This window comes from Delphinapterus leucas, chromosome X (assembly GCF_059928025.1).
Source record: "Delphinapterus leucas isolate spDelLeu-1000000601 "Yukka" chromosome X, BTC_Dleu_Yukka2, whole genome shotgun sequence".
Classification (NCBI taxonomy): domain Eukaryota; kingdom Metazoa; phylum Chordata; class Mammalia; order Artiodactyla; family Monodontidae; genus Delphinapterus; species Delphinapterus leucas.
Window position 1 is genome coordinate 70353788 of NC_143150.1, and position 18015 is coordinate 70371802.

Genomic DNA, 18015 nt, shown 5'->3' on the forward strand with positions numbered 1-18015 from the left:
GTGAGAGGCATTTAAAACGATTGAGAGGAAAGGCAGTAATTAAGAGTTTAAGGTTACAGGGGAGGTAAAATCTGGAGCCCAGGTTAGGAGTTTACTCCTAAACAGGATACAAAATAATCCTTTCTCTAACATTGAGGGGAAAGACGGGGGACTTTCCTGGCCGTCCAGTGGTTAGGACTCCACGCTTCCACTGCGGGTGGCCAGGGTTCAGTCCCTGGTCGGGGAACTTAGATCCCACAAGCTGCATGGTGTGGCCAAAACAAATTGAGGGGAAAGAAAAAAAAGATGCAAATAGACAAAGATAATTTACATCTAAAAAGAGGAAGGAAGTCCATTTCTGGAAATTGCATTCTAGCTGTATGCAAGTTTTCTTGGTTTTTATAAACCAAGAATATTTCCTTAACATGTTCACAACAAATTTGAGGAGCTAATCCCTACAACGGATAGAGCTGCCAACTGTTGGTGAAATGGAAGCAACAGAAATAAAGAGCCTCCAAGCCCTCCCCTCCGCACCTGGGCCAAGGGGGTGCTGGCAGCTGCGGCAGCAGGAGAGGACAGTGACAGGGAGCAGCCACCTTCTCTCACTTGCTTTCACCTTCAGTTCTTAACTGCTTACTATATGAGTCCCTATTGCCCACTCTAATCTTTATTTGCTCCAATCCACACACGAGCATACCACATGAAGCAATTTTCCAACCTGAATTTTGCCCACTTCTGAATAGAATTGGCAGCCCATGTGGCAGCTGTGCTGACTTAATGGACCCAAAAGCATTTGGCTGCATCACGCTCTCTCCTGACCTTTGCAACCACCAACTCTCCCTTTCTGGGATCATATCCCACAGTTACTTCCCTGGCATGCACCTGCAGGAAGTAGACCTTCTGAAATGAGACTTGCTGGCAGTGACATGGAGCTAGCATCTCTGCCTAGCCCCATGAGGAGCATGGTAGGGGGTAGACTTAGGCACTGGGAATTTACCAACTGCTTTATGCCTAATACCTCTTCAAATTACACCATTTAATAAAATCAGATGAATTAATTAAAACTCTGCATTGTAGAGACCTTCAATTAATTGCTGCTTTCTTGCTTCTGCTCTAAGCACATGCCACGGTAACAAAATGTCTGTACAAATTGGAAACGGTCTCCTTATCCTTTTACTATTAACATGAAAAATGTCTACATTTCCTGCTAGATCACGCATTGGCCTTGTAAACTTTAGGACTTTTTTTATAACCAGGAAAAAATTCCAGGGGAGGATGAGTATCCCCATAAGGAGATAGAGTTTCTTCCAAGATAATGAAGAAAACAATTTCTCCTCAGAGGAATACTACAGAGGGATGAGAGCCCAGGAAGATGAAGAGACTCTGCTTCTTTAAAGAGAATGAGCAGACCTCACTGAAAAGAAGCATAAAAGAAAGAAAACTAACCTTAATTGAGCACCTACTGTATGCCAAGTACTGTGATAGATGCTTTCACAGGCCTTATTTCATTTAACCTTCACAACAACCTTTGAGGTGTTTATCTACATTATAGAAGAGAAAACTGTGTCTTAAAGAGTTAGCTGGTTGGTCCCAAGGTCACACAACTAGTGAGTGAGTAGTAGAGGAGAGTAAGGGAAAATCCGCAAAGATACTTGGGCAAGAGAATAGACCCCTCTTACCCCATTTTGAAACGAGTGGATTGGTTTCTTTTAAGACTCAGTCATTGCTTCTTATAAAGCCACCAATCCAAGAAGATCAGGGCCCCACGCTTATGACCTCATTTAGCCTTAATAACCTTCTAAATGCCCTGTCTCCAAATACAGACACATTGGGTGTTAGGGCTTCAGCACATGAAGTTGGGGGAGTCGGAGGGACACAATTCAGTAGTACATAGCAGATGAGATGCATAAAATATGTGACTGTACACAAAGCTGTACTTGCTGTTTGTAATACTGCTAGGAGATTTGGGTTCTTCAAAAACAGGAATTTGGGGAATTCCCTGGCAGTCCAGTGGTTAGAACTCTACGCTTTCACTGCCAGGGGCCCGGTTTCAATCCCTGGTCAGGGAACTAAGATCCCATAAGACGTGTGGCACAGCCAAAAACAAAAAAAATGCTTCTAAAAAAAAAAGAAAGAAAAACAGGAATTTTGATAAATTCTATTTTGTACAATTTCCATGAAAAAAGTATTATGATTTATTTATAGTTGTACATGCTGAATTGACTATAGTTTTGAAAGGAGGAAACTTTCATTTTGACTAAGCATCATTAAAAATACAAATCCTGGGACTTCCCTGGTGGCGCAGTGATTGAGAGTCCGCCTGCCGATGCAGGGGACACGGGTTTGTGCCCCGGTCTGGGAAGATCCCACATGCTGCAGAGCAGCTGGGCCCGTGAGCCATGGCCACTGAGCCTGCATGTCCGGAGCCTGTGCTCCGCAACGGGAGAGGCCACAACAGTGAGAGGCCCACGTACCACAAAAACAAAACAAAACAAAACAAAAAAATCCTTCACTTAAAATTTAAATGTGATGATTAGAAGAATTTTCCACAGACTAACTTTGGGCTTTGTACATTTCAAGCTTTGTTTCTCCTCTGCTCCCCAACATGTCTAAGACAGGGCACCATAGGATACATTCATATGGCTATAATACCTCTGGCTCTCTCTGTTTTGTGTAAAGATGCTGGGTGAGTCAAGACATCAGGTTATGGGAGCATTCCTGAAGCCATTCCTACACCGTTAGCAATAAATTAACTATACACATTAAGTCATTGCAAACCACATAAATATATCCCATTAAACCCAAACTAAATCTATCCACAACTCAATTTCCTCTTAGCCACTCCAGTGCCACCCAACACAAGGCGGATGTCTGATGGAGGAAAAGTCAGACTGGAGAAAAGTCTTAACTGAATATGGTTAAATATCTTACTTTGCAAATTAGATTATATATATTTTTTATTTTATTTTATATAATGTATATATTATTTTACAAGGTTATATATATATATATATATAACCTTGTAAAATAATGTTAGGGCTCCTCCCAGGACCTTGGAAAGTGTCTGTCCAAGTGAGGGACTTTGAAGATTTATGATTAGCTTCATTGTAAATTAGCATCCAAAGAAAGATATATTCAAGTTGCTCTAAGTGATCAGCAAAAGTTTCATAAGGGAGGTAATATATGAGCTGAATCTTTAAAGATACTCAAGGGGGAGGACATTTCAGGAAAAGTGATTGCAGGTACAAAGCCAGAGAAAGGTAAAAGAGCACATGGTCTTGGGGAACTATAAATAGTTTACTATGTATGTAGGGCATCTGAGGAAATAGTGGGAGATGAAGCAGCAGAGGCAGACCTGCAATTGAAAGACATCAGGCTCTTAGAAAGTCATGGAAACTCTCGCTTATATTCTTCCCTAAGCTACCTTAAGTTCTCTTACCTTCATTGGGAGGAAGAAGTTAGTTTTATCCGTTCCTGTTATGGGTGTGATACAACAACTAGACAGGAAATCAGGAAAGATAAAGAAGAACTCAACACAACCATCAACCAAGAGGATCTAACTGACATTTATAGGACACTTCACCCAATAACAGCAGAATATACATTCTTCTCAAGCACCCATGGAACATATACCAAGATATACCATATAAAATTGATGGAGTAGGCGATGCCGAACTACCATCACTCCACAGAAGCATAGAAAAACAAACAGAAACTGTCAGAAACAACTTGTCAAAACTCTGGAAAACAGTCAAAGGTTTACAGCAATCAAGAAAATGCCAAATCAAGGAAAAGTCAACTTTACAATGGTAAGAAACCACAGTGAGTTACCACTTCATACCCGTTAAGATGGATATTATTTTTTAAATGGAAAATAGCAAGTGTTGGTAAGGACATGGAAAAATTGGAACCCTTGTGCCTTATTGGTGGGAATGTAAAATTGTGCAGCTACTGTGGAAAACAGCTTGACAGTTCCCCCAAAAGTTAAACATAGAATTACCATATGACCCAGCAATTCTTCCTCTAGGTATATTCCCCAAAGAATTGAAAGCAGACACTTGTATATCACTGTAATTACAGCATTATTTTAAAAAGCCAAAAGGTGGGAACAACCCAAATATACATCAAAAGATGAATGGAAAAACAAATATGGTATTTACATACAATGGAATATTACTCAGCCTTTAAAAGGAATGGAATTCTAATACATACTACAATATGGATGAACCTTAAAAACAGTATGCTAAGTGAAATAAGCCAGACACAAAACGGCAAACAATGTATGATTCCACTTATATGAGGTACTTCGAATAGGCAAATTCATAGAGACAGAAAGTAGATTTAGAGTTTACCAGGGGTTAGGGAGAGGGAAGAATAGGGAGTTATTGTTTAATGGGTTTGTAGCTTATGTTTAAGATGATTAAAAAGTTCTGCAAATGCATAGTGATGATGGTTGCAGTTTTGTGAATGTACTTAATGCCACTGAACTGAACGCTTAGAAATGACTAAAGTGGTTTAAAAATTTTTTTTCAACAAGGTGTTGGAAGATATAGTTGAAGAAATCTCTAAGAAAACAATTAATAGGTAGAGAGATGAGAAACGGAAAAGAGAAAAATAAGAAAATTAAACAATTAATCCATGAGGTCCAACATCCAATAAAAATAATTCTTGAGAAGAAAATTAAGGAGAGGAAATTATCAAATAAATAATAAAAGAAAATCTCCCCCAAACCTAAGGACATTAATTTCCAGACTGACAGGGCCCACTGGTTGCCCAGCACCATAAAGGAAAAACACACCTCAAGTCATATCATAAAACTTTAGAGCAAAGGGGAAAAGAAATCATTCTAAAAGCTATAAAGCTTCTAGGGAGGAAAATTTGGGGTCACACAAAAAGGTTCTAAAATCAGAATGGCTTTGGACTTCTTATCAACAATACTGAAAGCTTGAAGACATTGGGCCTTGAATTCCATATGCAGCCAAACTACCAATCAATTGCAAGGATAGAATACAGACATTTTCAGGCATGCAAGTTCAGGAATCTTGGAGTAGGTACCCAACAAAACGAGGGCAGTAAATCCAGAAAGCAGAAGACATATGATCCAGGAAACAGAGGATCCAATGCAGGAGAGAACAGCAGGGATTTCTCAGGATGGTAGTGAGGAGAAGGTCCCATATACCAGCTGTACAGAGGCCTAGAAATCAAACAGTCCAACTTAGAGAGCTTCAGGGAAAGGTTCTGAGGAGAAGATGGAATTCACAGATTGCCTGGTGTGGTTGACAATACTGAGAATATTACAGTTTTGTCAAAGAGTGTGGCATGAGTTAGTGATAAATACATAGGAATTGATATGCATTAATGATAAGTACATAGAAAGCTAGACAACATATATAAGGTGAGGTAATTATTAATTCCAGGAAAAAAATTTCCAAGGAAGGAAAAGTAGCCATACTATATATAGCAGCTGGCTCAGCTGTGAACAGTATTTGTTGTCACCATAACTTTAAACACTGAATGTTAACTTGGCCAACAATTCTGGGATAATTAAATGTGGAGTATGAGACAAGGTGAAATGTGTGTGTAGATGGATGTGGGAGATAGTAGTAGGACTCAATTATAATCTTCCATAGAAGGAAGTCAGTAGAGCATATCAAATATTGAAAAACAACTACCAATCTTCTCATTTTATTTGAATATATACAGAGAAATACTAGAAGTGACTAAAAGAATGAAATGTGGCTGTTTGTTGGAAATAGAAATTGGAAACGTGAAGGGATAAGTTAGAGAACTGCTGCGTGTCATCGTAAGACTTAGGTAATGTTTAACTTTGTAAACTATGTGCATGTTATTAAACTAGTACTTTGATCAAAATACAAATGAAATAAATAAAAGTTAAGGGTCATATCAAGGTGTACCGTGTAATCCTAGTTCAAATGCAGTGCCCCCTGGAATAAACTGTTAAAGGAAAATAACAGCTCATGGTACAAGTAAAAAGGTACCTAGCTTTTTAATGGTAGGAGAGCTTTATGGCATTTTTACTTGCCCTTGTCCTACTCCCATCCCAACTGGGCAGCACTCTCGAAAATATGTTCCTAGTGTAGAACCCTGGACCATGGTTCAAGAGGGAAGAGAGTAGACCTTATTTGAAAATTACTGTGTAGATTTATTCTAACCTGTCAGGGGCTACCTGGATGACAGATGCAGGGTACTCATCTCTGTTACACCTAACTTGAAACTCAACTAGGTCATAAAAGTGGTGAGCATTGCTTGAAAACATCGTAATGTAGATGAACAACCCACAGATTCCTGAGGCAAAAGATTGCAATTTAGACATAAAATAGACAACCTAAGGCCTGGGAGGAAAAGCCAGAGAGAGTATTTCTTTGGAAAATGAAGGCAGTCAAAAGCACCTGTGTATATGGGGAAATGCCCAGGGCATATAGCATGCTCAGAAAAGACCTGAGAGGACCTTAAAGACTGGAAGAGGTGTTTTTTGTCATTTTAAAAAACTCCTGACATTCAAGGAAATCTGTCAAAATGCTAGCAATTCACTAGAAGCTTCAGGCACAAGATCAGTGAATTTGAAGATAGGAAAATTAAAATTACCCAGTCCAAGGGACAGAAAGAAAAAAAGAATGAATAAAGGAGAACAGAGCCTAAGGGATCCATGGGACACCATTATGGGAGTCCCAGAAGAAAAAGAGAGAGAGAAAGTCAGAAAGAATGTTTAAAGAAATAAAGGCCGAAAGCTTCCCAAATTTGATGAAAGACATTATCTATGCATCCAGGAAGCTCAATGAATTCCAAGGAGGATAGATGCAATCCACACCAACACTCATTACAATCAAACTCTTGAAAGACAAACAAACAATCTTGAAAGCAGCAAAAGAGAAGCAACTAGTCACATACAAGGGATCCTCAATAAGATTAAAAGCTGATTTCTCATCAGAGACCATGTAGGCCAGAAGGTGGTTGGATGACATATTTAAAGCACTGAAAAAAAAAAACTGTCAACTAAGAATTCTATATTCAGCAAAATTCTTCTTCAAAATTGAGGGAGAAATTAAGACATTCCCAGATAAACAAAAGTTGAGGGAGTTTGTTAACACTAGACCTACCTGAGAAAAAATGGGGCAAAAAGAAGTCCTTCAAGTTGAAATGAAAGGACACTAGACAATAACGTGAAGCTATATGAAGAAATAAAGTTCTCTGGTAAAGAGAACTACATGGGCAAACATAAAAGCTAGTATTGCACTTTTGGTTTGTAACTCCACTCTTTCTTTTCTACATGACATAAAAAACAAATGCATAAGAATAATTATAAATCTGTTATTGGGCACACAATATCTAAAGATGTAATTTGTGACAACAACATAAGGAAGGGATGGAACTGAATAATAGCAGAGTTTTTATATGCTATTGAAGTTAAGTTGGTGTCAATTCAAACTATATTATAATAAATTTAGGATGTTAAATGTAATTCCCATGGTAACTACAAAATAAATGTTCTTTTAATGTACAAATGGAAATGAGAAGAGAATCAAAAAGGTTCACTACAAATAATCAACTAAATACGAAAGAAGACATTAATGTAATAAATGAGGGACAAAGATAGTATAAGAAATGGCAGAAAGCCTTCCTTATTAGCAAACACATTAAATGTAAATTAATTAAAATGTCCAATTAAAGGCAGAGATTGGGCAGAGTGAATTAAAAAAAGAAGCCATGGTGCAACTGTATGCTGTCTATGAGAAATTTACTTTAGATCCAAAGAAATAAGTAGGTTGAGAGTGAAAGAAAGGATGGAAAAAAATATTCCATGCAAATGGTAACCAAAAAGAGCTGAGGTTGGCTTATACTAATATCAGACAAAATCGACTTTACGTCAAAAAGTGTTACAAGAGACAAAGACATTATATATTGATAAAAGGATCAATTCATCAGGAATATATAACAATTATAAACCTATTTATACTATACAACAGAGCCCCAAAGTGTAGAAAGCAAACATTTACAGAATTGAGAAGAAAAATAGACAGTTCTACTGTAATAGTTGGAGACTTCAAATACCACTTTCGATAACAGTTAGAACATCTAGACATAAGGGCAATAAGGAAATAGAGAACTTGAATAGCATTATAAACCAATTAGACCAGAAGGATACGTAGAGAGAACATTCCCCCCAACAACAGCAGAATGCACATTCTTTTCAAGTGGACATAGAACATTCCCCAGGATTGACCATATGTTAGGCCACAAAACAAGTTTTGATACATTTAAGAAGATTGAAATCAGTCAAACTGTCTTTTCTAACCACAATGGAATAAAGCTAAAAGAAACAACAACAGAGGGGAAAGTGAGAAGTTCAAAAATATGTGGAAATTAAGCAACACACTCTTAAAACAACTAATGGATCAAAGAAGAAAACACAGTGGAAATGAGAAAATACTTTGCAATGAAAGAAAATGAAAATGCAACATATAAAACTCATGAGATGCAGCAAGAGCCATAATCAGAGGGAAATTTATACCTGTAAATGCCTACATTAAAAAGAAGATCTCAAATCAATAAACTACTTTTACATCTTGAGGAACTAGAAAAAGAAGAGATAACTAAATCCAAAGCTAGCAGAAGAAAGGAAACAACAAAGATTAGAATAGAAATAAATGAAATAGAGAATAGAAAAACAGTACAGAGAATGAACAAACCCAAAAGTTGGTTCTTTGAAAAGAGGAACAATGACTTACCTGGTGGTGCAGTGGTTGAGAATCCACCTGCCAATGCAGGGGACATGGGTTCAAACCCTGGTACAGGAAGATCCCACATGCCGCAGAGTAGCAAAGCCCATGCGCCACAACTACTGAGCCTGTGCTCTATAGCCCATGGGCCATAACTACTGAGCCCATGTGCCACAACTACTGAAGCCCGTGCACATAGAGCCTGTGCTCTGCAGCAAGAGAAGCCACCGCAATGAGAAGCCCACACACTGCAACAAAGAGTAGCCCCCGTTCACTACAACTAGAGGAAGCCCACGCACAGCAATGCAGCCAAAACTAAATAAATGAATAATCTTTTTATAAAAAAAAAGAGCAACAAAATTGACAAACCTTTAGCTAGACTGATAAAGAAAAAAGAGAGAGAGAGAGAGAAGACACAAATAACTAAATTCAGAAATCAACGGAAGGACATTGGGACTTCCCTGGTGGTCCAGTGGTTAAGAATCTGCCTTACAATGCAGGGGACGCAGGTTCAATCCCTGGTCAGGGAACTAAGATCCCACAGGCCGTGGGGCAACTAGGCCCAAGCACCACAACTACTGAGCCCATGTACCACAACTAGAGAGCCCACATGCCACAACTACAGAGTCCACACGCTCTGGAGCCCACACGCCACAACTAGAGAGCACGCATGTCACAACTACTAGACCCACACACTCTGGAGTCCATGTGCCACAACTAGAGAGAAGCCCCGCATGCCACAACTAGAGAGAAGCCCGTGAACCACAGCAAAGAGCCCACACACCTCAACGAAAGATCCCACATGTGGCAACTAAGACCCAGTGCAGCCATAAATAAATAAATAAATAAATAAATAAATAAACGAAGGACATTACTGCCAAACTTACAGAGATTTGTTTTAAGATTATAAGAGAATGCAACTAACAATTGTATGCTAACAAATTAGATTGCCTAGATGACATGGACAAATTCTAGAAATAAAAAAGTTGCCAGAACTGACTCAAGAAGAAATATAGCATCTCAATAGATCTGTAACAAGTAAAATATTTAAATTGAATTAGTAATGAAGAACCTCCCAACAAAGAAAAGTCACAACCAGATGGCTTCACTGGTGAGTTTTACAAAACATTTAAAGAATCAATACCAATTTGCCTCAAACTCTTCCAGATAACTGAATAAGATTGAACACTTCCCAACTCATGCTAGGAGGCCACCATTGCCCTGATACCAAAGCCAGATAAAGACCTAACAAGAAAAGAAAATTACAGCCCCATATATCTTATGATTATAGATGCAAAAGTCCTTTAACAAAATACTAGGAAACTGAATTCAACTGCATATTAAAATGACCAAGGGGAATTTAACCCAGGTGTGCAAGGATGGTTCAACGTAAGAAAATCAATCAATATAATACATCACATTAATATAACAAAGGGGAAAAGCTACATGATCATCTCAATTGATGCAGAAAAGGCATTTGACAAAATCCAACACCCACTTATGATAAAAGCATTCAGAATGCCAGGAATAAACAGAAACTCCTCAACATGATAAAGGGCATTTACAAAAAACCTACAGCTAACATAGTCAATGGTAAAAGATGAACACTTTCCCACTAAGATCAGGAATTAAGACAAGACACCCACTTTTACCACTGCTATTATACTAGAATTTCTAGCCAGAGCAATTAGACAAGGAAACAGGAAATAAAAGGCATTAAGATTGGAATGCAAGTAATAAAACTCTCCCTATTCACAGATGACATGATCATACATATAGAAGATTCCAAAGAATCCACATGAAAGCTACTAGAGCTAATGAACAAACTCAGCAATTTTGCTGGTTACAATACACACACAAAATCAAATGTGTTTTTATACACCAGCAATAAACAATCCAAAAATTTTTAAGAAAGCAATTCCATATAGCATCCCAAAGAATAAAGTACCCAAGAATAAATTTAACCAAGGAGGTGAATGACTGGTACACTGAAAATTACAAAATATTTGCTGAAGGAAATTAAGGAAGACCTAAATAAATGGAACAGCATCCTGTATTCACGGATTATAAGACTTAATATTGCTAATATGTCAGTACTGCCCAAAGCAGCCTATAGATTCACTGTAATGCCTGTCAAAATCTCAACAGCCTTTTTTTTTGCAGAAATGAAAAGGCCAATCCTCAAATTCATATGGAATCTCAAGAGGCCCCAAATAACCAAAACAATCTTGAAAAAGAACAAAGTTAGAGGACTCACTTCCCAATTTCAAAATTAATACAATGCTACAGTAATCAAAACAGTGTGGTATTGGCAGAAGGACAGACATATAGACCAATGGTATAGAATTGTAAGTCCAGAAATAAACCCATACATCTATGGCCAATTGATTTTCAACAAAGGTGCCAAATTCATTTAATGGGGAAAGAATTATCTCTTCAACAAATGGTGCTTGGACAACTGGATATCCACATGCAAGACAATGAAGTTGGACTCCCTACCACACACCATATGCAAAAATTAACTCAAAATAGATCACCAGTCTAAATATAAGACCTAAAACCATAAAATTCTTGAAGAAAACATAAAACATAAATCTTCATGACCTTGGAATTGGCAGTGGATTCTTAGACATGACAACAAGAGAAAAAATAGATGAATTTGACTTATAAAAATTTAAAACTATTGTGGATCAAAATACATTATCAAGAAAGTGAAAAGAAAATCTATAGAATGGGAGAAAATATTTGCAAATCATCTAATAAGGATTTAATATTCATAATATATAAAGAACTCCTAAGCTCAACAAGAAGACAAATAACCCATTTGAAAAATTGGCAGGCTGGGTGCGGAGCTGTGAGGTGAAGGGATCGTGCTGCAGGGACAGCAGGCCTTCCCTGGCAGCTGCCGCAGGTCGGATCATTCACTCCTGTGGGCCGGCGCAGCCACAGGGAGCACCCTCTGGCCAGCGGACAAAGGGTTAAATACGCCAGCGGTGACCGCAGGCTGGATGTGAGAACCTCGGCACGGTGTCCGCACTGCAGGTGCACCCGGGTGGGTGGAGCGAGCCGGCTGGCGGTGACGTGACCGACCGGCCGAGGCTCCCCTTCCCCTGCAGGGGTCGCTCGGCTCCTCCACAGGCGCCCTCTTTTCTAACTTGAAGGCAAAAGGTGGTGCCTGTGGACCGAGGGAGAGCCTGGCTCTGCCGTGCTGGGAGCGGCAGTTACTCTCACCAATTAGGGCGCGGGGGCGCGTGTGGCACGGACATGCTGACACAGGTGACCAATGGGATTGGGGCTCAGGGGTGGGCCGCGTGGAGTGGGTGTGGTCATAGTCTGGAGCCACGGTTTCTAGTGAGGCAACCACCAGAGTTGCGTGGAGAGCTAAGCTGAGTGGCGGTGGGGTGCTTCTGTGCCCCCACGTAGAAAAGCCTACCAATGCTTTCTCATTTGGATCCAGGCTCCAATTCGGGAGACTGGTAGCTGGATCCCCTAGGAAGAAAAGTTCTCAAGCAGTAAGAAGAAAGCCTTTCAGTTTGGAACACTTCTTTGCAGATGGAAATGGGGAATGGACTGTCAGACCAGACTTTGATCCTGTCCAGCCTGCCTTCATTTCAGTCCTTCCACATTGTCATTATGGGTTTGGACTCTGCTGGAAAGACAACTGTGTTATACAGGCTGCAGTTCAATGAAATTGTAAATACCGTACCTACCAAAGGATTTAACATGGAAAAAATTAAGGTAACCTTGGGAAATTCTAAAAGTAACTTTTCACTTCTGGGATGTAGGTGGTCAGGAGAAATTAAGGCCACTGTGGAAATCATATACCAGATGCGCAGATGGCATTGTGTTTGTTGTGGACTCTGTTGATGTTGAAAGGATGGAAGAAGCCAAAACTGAACTTCATAAAATAACTAGGATATCAGAAAATAAAGGAGTTCCTGTGCTTATAGTTGCTAAAAAACAAGACCTGAGGAACTCATTATCTCTCTCAGAAATTGAGAAATTGTTAGCAATGAGTGAGCTGAGCTCATCAACTCCCTGGCATTTTCAGCCCACCTGTGCAATCATAGGTGATGGACTGAAGGAAGGACTTGAGAAACTACATGATATGATAATTAAAAGAAGAAAAATGTTGCAGCAGCAGAAAAAGAAAAGATGAATGGTGATAACCTTTTAGGTCTGTGTGGAGTAGGTTTTCTGTGGTCTGATTTTGACAAATGGAAGAGTGTCGACAGCCTGGTTTGCCTGCCTGCCCTCCTGGATGCTGTTAAAGCTTTGTTTTGTTGAACAATCAGATGTCCAACTCTGTTGCCTTGTGGAAGATGAGTAAATGCAGTGCTTCTTAAAATGGCCTCTTCTGCCTACCCCACAAATCTTTTGGTACTACCATTTTGGGAAGCCAAGCAAAGATATAAAATTGACCAGAAAACAGCTGTGGAAATTTGACCTGAAGTTAGTGAAATAAAACTTTGAAGAGTGTCTGCCTAAAAAATAATAAAAAATAAAAAAATTGGCAATGCACAGAAATCTCTTGGCATTCCTATACACTAATGATGAAAAATCTGAAAGAGAAATTAAGGAAACACTCACATATACCATTGCAACAAAGAGAATAAAATACCTAGGAATAAACCTACCTAAGGGACAAAAGACCTGTATGCAGAAAACTAAGACACTGATGAAAGAAATTAAAGATGATACAAACAGATCAAGAGATATACCATGTTCTTGGCTTGGAAGAATCAACATTGTGAAAATGACTATACTACCCAAAGCAATCTACAGATTCAATGCAATCCCTATCAAACTACCAATGGCATTTTTCATAGAACTAGAACAAAAGTTTCACAATTTGTATGAAAACACAAAAGACCCCGAATAGCAAAAGCAATCTTGAGAAACAAAAATGGAGCTGGAAGAATCAGACTCCCTGACTTCAGACTATACTACAAAGCTACAGTAATCAAGACAGTATAGTACTGGCACAAAAACAGAAATATAGATCAATGGAACAGGATAGAAAGCCCAGAGATAAACCCACGCACATATGGTCACCTTATTTTTGATAAAGGAGGCCAGAATATACAATGGAGAAAACACAGCCTCTTCAATAAGTGGTGCTGGGAAAACTGGACAGCTACATGTAAAATAATGAAATTAGAACACTCCCTAACACCATACACAAAAGTACACTGAAAATGGGTTAAAGACCTAAAGGTAAGGCCAGAAAGTATCAAACTCTTAGAGGAAAACATAGGAAGAACACTCTATGACATAAATCACAGCAAGATCCTTTTTGACCCACCTCCTAGAGCAATGGAAATAAAAACAAAAATAAACAAATGGGACCTAATGAAACTTAACACCTTTTGCACAGCAAAGGAAACCATAAACAAGACCAAAAGACAACCCTCAGAATGGGAGAAAATATTTGCAAATGAAGCAACTGACAAAGGATTAATCTCCAAAATTTACAAGCAGCTCATGCAGCTCAATATCAAAAAAACAAACAACCGAATCCAAAAATGGGCAGAAGACCTAAATAGACATTTCTCCAAAGAAGATATACAGATAGCCAACAAACACGTGAAAGAGTGCTCAACATCACTAATCATTAGAGAAATGCAAGTCAAAACTACAGTGCGGTATCACCTCACACCAATCATAATGGCCATCATCAAAAAATCTGTAAACAGTAAATGCTGGAGAGGGTGTGGAGAAAAGGGAATCCTCTTTCACTGTTGGTGGGAATGTAAATTGATACAGCCACTATGGAGAACAATAGGGAGGTTCCTTAAAAAACTAAAAATAGAACTACCATACGACCCTGCAATCCCACTACTGGGTATATACCCTGAGAAAACCATAATTCAAAAAGAGGCATGTACCACAATGTTCACTGCAGCTCTTTTTACAACAGCCAGGCCATGGAAACAACCTAAGTGTCAGTTGACAGATGAATGGATAAAGAAGATGTGGCACATATATACAATGGAATGTTACTCAGCCATAAAAGGAAACGAAATTCAGTTATTTGTAGTGACGTGGATGGACCTAGTGTCTGTCATACAGAGTGAAGTAAGTCAGAAAGAGAAAAACAAATACCATATGCTAGCACACATATATGGAATCTGAAAAACAAATGGTTCTGAAGAACCTAGGGGCAGGACAGGAATGAAGACACAGATGTAGAGAATGGACTTGAGGACATGGGGAGGGGGAAGGGTAAGCTGGGGTGAAGTGAGAGAGTGGCATGGACTTATATATACTACCAAATGTAAAATAGATAACTAGTGGGAAGCAGCCACATAGCACAGGGAGATCAGCTCAGTGCTTTGTGACCACCTAGGGGGTGGGATAGGGAGGGTGGGAGGGAAGGAGACGCAAGAGGGAGGAGATATGGGGATATATGTATATGTATAGCTGATTCTCTTTGTTGTAAAGCAGAAACTAACACACCATTGTAAAGCAATTATACTCCAATAAAGATGTTTAAAAAAAATTGGCAAAGGAATTAAATAGGCATTTCTCCAGAGAAGATTTACAAATGGCCAATGAGCTCATGAAAAGATGCTCAACATCATTAGTTATTAGGGAACTGCAAATCAAAACCTCAATGAGAAACCACTTTACTGGAATAACTATAATTTTTAAAATGAAAATAGCAGGTGTTACTGGGGATGTGGAGAAATTGGAACTCTTGTAAATTGCCACTGGGAATGTAAAATGGCACAGCCACTGTGGATAACAGTTTGGTGGTTCCTCAAAAAGTTCAGTATAGAATTACCATATGACCCAGCAGTTACACTCCAAGTTATATACCCAAAAGAACTGAAAACAGGGACTTAAACAGATACTTGTATTCGGTGTTTACTGTAGCATTATTCACAATAGGCAAAAGGTGAAATAGCTCAAATGTCCATCAGTAGGTGAATGGATAAACAAAATGTGGTATATCCATACAATGAAATACTATTTGGCCATAGAAAGAAATGATGTTCTGATATAAGCTATGACATGGATGAACCTTGAAAGCGTTATGCCAAGTTAAATAATCCAGGCACAAAAGGACAAATATTATATAGTTCCACTTACACAAAATATCTACAATAGGCAAATTCATATAGACAGAAAGTAGGTTAGAAGTTACCAGGGATTGGGGGAAGGGGGAATGGGGAGTTATTGCTTAATGGGTACAGAATTTCTATTGGGGGTGATAGAAAAGTTTTGGAATAGATAGTGGTGATGATTGCACAATACTGTGAATGTACTTAATACACTGAATATTATACTTAAAATGGTTGCAATGGCATATTTTATGTTTTATATACTTTATCACAATGATATTAAAATTTTAAAAATAAAGATAGACCACATCATGGACCACAAAGAAATCTCAGCAAATTTAAAAGAAGGAAATCAAACAGGGTATATTTTCTGACCAAAATAGAATCAAACAAATTAATAAAGGATAATAGGATAATCTCCAAACATTTAGATACTTAAAGAACACACTCCTGAATAATCCATTTGTCAAAAAGCAAATTTCATGAAGAATCACAAATTACATTTAAATGATTTAAAATGAAAATACAACATATCAAAATTTGTGGGACACAGCTAAATCAGTGCTGAGAGGGGAATTTACAGCACCAAATCTTAAAAAAAAAAAGGATAATCTCAAATCAATAATTTAAGTTGCCACCTTAACATACTAGGTAGAGCAAATTAAATGAAACTGAAAACAATAATAATATAGAAAATGAAACAGAAAGGTGGTTCTCTGAAAATGTCAGTAAAACTGACAAATCTCTAGCAGGACTGACAAATTTAAAAACGGAGAAGACATAAATTGCCAAAATCAAGAGTGAAGTGGGGTATCACCACAAACCCTACAGACATCAAAAGGGTAATAACAGAATACATCTAACAACTCTACACACATAAACTTGACAAGTTAAATAAAATGAACTGCTTCCTCAAAAACCACATACTACTGCAACTCGCCAAATATGAAATTATTTGAATAACCTATAACTATTAAGGAAATTGAATTTGTATTTGAAAACTCCCAAAAAGAACTCTCCAGGCCTAGATGGTTTCACTGGAGGATTCTACCAAATGTTTAAAGAAGAATTCAAACCAAATCTAAATCTTTCCAGAAAATAGAAGAGGAAGAAACACTTCACAACTCATTTCATTAAACCAGTGTTATCCTGATACCAAAACCAGACAAAGACAGTACAAAAAAAGGAAAACTACAGACCAGTATCTCTGCTCTGTGCATTCCATAGCTGAAAGACATAACAAGCAGCATCTGAGGAGCATACAAAACAAAAAGGAAAAAATAAAACTGTCCCTATTTGCAAATGACATTATTGTCTACAATACAATCCCAAGGAATCTACAAAAACCTCCTAGAACTAATAAATGTTTTCAACAAGGTCTCAGGATACAAGATTGACATACAAAAATCAATTGTATTTCTATGTACTATCCATGAGCACATGGAAACCAAAATTTAAAATACAATGCAATTTATAATCAGCTTTTAAAAAATGAAATACTTAGGTGTAAATCTAACAAAGAATATACCAGGGCTTCCCTGGTGGCGCAGTGGTTGAGAGTCCGCCTGCCGATGCAGGGGACACGGGTTCATGCCCCAGTCCGGGAAGATCCCACATGCCGTGGAGCGGCTGGGCCCGTGAGCCATGGCCACTGAGCCTGCGTGTCCGGAGCCTGTGCTCCGCAACGGGAGAGGCCACAACACTGAGAGGCCCGCGTATTGCAATATATATATATATATATATATATATATATATATATATATATACACACATACCAGACTTGTATGTTAAAACTACAAAACCCTGATGAAAGAAATAAAAGATCTACATTCATGCAAAGACATACCGTGTTCATGGATTAGAAGACTCCACGTAGTAAAGATGTCAATTCTTTCCAGATTTATGTACAAGTTTGAAATAATTCCTATCAAAATTCCAGTATGTTTTTTGAAAATATAGACAAGATTATTATTAAATTTATATGGAAAAACAAAGGAACTAGAATAGCTAAAACAATTTTATAAAAGAAGGATGAAGTGGGAGGAATCACTTTACCAATTTTGAGATTTAATATATAGGTACAGTAATCAAGACTGTGTGGTATTGGCAAAGGAATAAACACATCAAAGAGCAGAATAGAGATCCCAGAAACAGACCCACACAAATACAGCCAACTGATTTTTGACTAAGGTCCAAAAGCAATTCAATGGAGGAAAGACAGCCTTTTCAAT

At 38.3% G+C, this 18015-nt stretch overlaps 1 protein-coding gene and 1 pseudogene across 2 annotated transcripts in view; both read left to right on the forward strand.

The window, feature by feature from the left end:
* Positions 1-15052, forward strand: part of LOC149744268 (ADP-ribosylation factor-like protein 4A) — a 37268-nt pseudogene extending 22216 nt beyond the window's left edge.
* The window catches only part of HDAC8 (histone deacetylase 8), a 244923-nt gene that overhangs the window by 131394 nt on the left and 95514 nt on the right, over positions 1-18015 (forward strand). The gene's annotated exons all lie outside the window — the stretch shown is intronic.